This window comes from Acyrthosiphon pisum, chromosome A1, assembly GCF_005508785.2.
Source record: "Acyrthosiphon pisum isolate AL4f chromosome A1, pea_aphid_22Mar2018_4r6ur, whole genome shotgun sequence".
NCBI classification, from domain to species: Eukaryota; Metazoa; Arthropoda; class Insecta; order Hemiptera; family Aphididae; genus Acyrthosiphon; species Acyrthosiphon pisum.
This window is the reverse complement of record NC_042494.1, coordinates 37865048-37868055: the sequence shown is the minus strand read 5'-3', so window position 1 is coordinate 37868055 and position 3008 is coordinate 37865048.

Genomic DNA, 3008 nt, shown 5'->3' with positions numbered 1-3008 from the left:
GAAGTAATGTTTCATGAAATAAAACAAAACTATAAAAATTGTATTTAGGTATTTTTATATTTATACGTACCAACTAAACAAATAAATATTAATACAATTTTGCATAGGTACATTTGTACACTTGTACAGTAATTAAATTATTTTTCGCCTTGATTTATCTGTAGCAAAATTATCTATGATTTGGTGGTGAGCTCTCTAGTCTCTATAATCGTAATCGATTAGCAGATTTCTGAGCAGTATGCTGTATGCACTATGTTTATTATTATTAATTACTTTATCAAGACATCTGATTCCCAGAATTAATTCCAGTATTCTAAGTTCTAACTATGGTGCTGGGTGCGGGGTGAGTCGAGTCATTCCAGTAAGCACTGTGCGAGCTGTCCCCCACCTAGCTAGTAGAGCGGCTACATACAATGTACCCGGCGGCCCGAGGCAGTTTATTTGACTGCCTTGGCTGGCGTTTTGCGCATGCGCCAATCACAATATTGTATGTGTTTACGCCGCACACCCGTATACCACCTCCCATGTATTGACATTTGACATAGGCGACGCCGGCAACTGCCTCGTCGAGGTGTCGATGTCGAACTCTAATCTAGAATTTCTAATCTAATCTAGATAAGGCTCTAGCGGTGGCGGCGCAACGTGGCGCACGCCGGTCGCAGAATTAAACTTAAACGGCAGGGTTATTATAGCTTATATTATATTAAAACGTTACTGCGACGTGACTACGTGAGCCATTCATGCACTGTTTCATGCAAATTGTATACGAAAAAAATTAATATAAAATATAAATTCAGATAAACATAATTATGAAATTATTAAAAACTAAAAAGTAAAAATTAACTAAAAAATTGCGCCCCAAAAAATATTGCGCCCTAGGCACGTGCCTAGGTGGCCTATGGGTAAATCCACCCCTGCGGATATCAGTATATCCCATAACGCCTTGTCGCCCGGCTGCAGGCACGGCATTAGCCACTAATAGGCTAATATAGGCCTTTAGCACCCTCTAAAAAATGATAGAGTCCCCTCACCAATCCCACATTGAAAAATGTAACAGAACATCACTATAATATAAGAGTTAGTTATTGTTACATTTCACTTTTACGTGTGCAACCGTACCGATTAGACGTGCTTCCAAGTGTTGTTCCCTTATCTAATCGCTGCACATTCATTACGCAACTCTACGCCGACTTCTACCGCAGGTAATACAATGCTGTATCATAGTGCGATATATATTAAAACATAATTACCCCGATAATCGTACATCAGCACAAAAGTGAACTAAATATTATGTCTGAACCAAACCTTATTCAATCACCCGAAAAAAAAAACATGACCGATCTTAATAAACCGCCAACCAACACTCAATCCATACTTACACAAAGTACAAATACTCCAACGCATCAAAAGTAGGTAGCCTCCGAACAACTACCAAAAAGAGAATTAGCCATAGTATTCAACACTATCGAAAATATACCACAAATTGAATATCTTATCGCTCTTTCCAAATTAATTTCACCGAAAGACATTACGTATGCTTCCCGGGTATCTAATGGTCGTTTCTGTGTATATCTCTCAAACAAAAATACAATCGACAATCTTCTTGCCAATATAGCTACACCACGAAATAACCATATGCAATATATATTTACCTGATAGTATAGTTTTTTCTTACCAACAAATTATTAATATAATAAAGCAACTACCCTCACCCTACATAATGGTCGGCGATTTTAACAGTAGAAATACAAATTGGGGATGTAACCACACCGATCCTAGAGGAAAAATTATTGAGAAAATCATAGATGACGAAAATATTACACTCCTCAACAATGGAACCTTTACTCGTCATAATTCGTCCAAAGGAACCTTTTCAGCTATCAACCTATCCTTAGCCTCTCCGTCAATATCCCCATACCTCTCATGGGAAGTCAAGACCGACTATTTTAATAGCGATCATTGGCCAATATTAATTAAAATACACCATAGAAACAACCCCCAGATCCCTTACAACATAAACAAATGGAACCTAAGAAATCCAAACTGGACGCTCTATTCAGACATAATAGACAAAACTATGTCAGAAAACCAAATTCTCAATAACAAATTAAATACAGATGACATTGATATAATTGTAAAACAATTCACTTCAATCATAACTGAAGCAGCCCATAAGTCCATTGGAAAAACAATAATACACCCCAAAAAAACTCCCGTCCCTTGGTGGTCCAAAGAATGTAATAATGCTATAAAAAAACTACAAAAAAGCACTCAACAGATATAAAAAAACCAAAACAATCCCTGACCACATAAATTTAAAAAAGCCAAAACCCTATCAAGAAGAATTACAAACATCAAAAAACTGAATCTTGAAAAAACGTATAAATGATCTAACCCCAATACATCAATTAAAGAAGCATGGAAAAAAATACGATTAATAGAAGGCATACAATTCATTCCTTAGTTCTATACTAGCTATACAAAACCAAGGGACATCAAATGAAATAATAAAAAACATACAAGAAAGAGTCTCTTCCCTTGCCCCCCGTTCGGTAACCTTCATGTGGATTCCTGCTCACAAAAACATACCAGGAAATGAAAAAGCTGATGTAGCAGCTAAAGAAGCCGCCACCAACATCAATATCCCCAAAATATACCTCTCATCTTTCAAGGACACTTCCCGAAACGCCTTAATAAGTAGCAAAAAGATCCACCAACGACTTTGGGACCAGGAACTGAACAACAAAAAGTTATACCAAATAAAACCTTTTTTGTCACCTAACCCGAACCTTCCATCAAGCACGAGAAGACAACAAGTGATATGGACACGGATAAAAATTGGACACACTAACATCACACACGTCCACTTAATGAGAAGATAGCCGAGACCAAACTACGAACTCTGCAACAACACCCCGATTTCCATAACACACCTACTCCTAGAATGCCATAATCTCACCGAACAAAGAAAAATTTTTCCACGCTTAACATTAAGAGATATTTTAAAT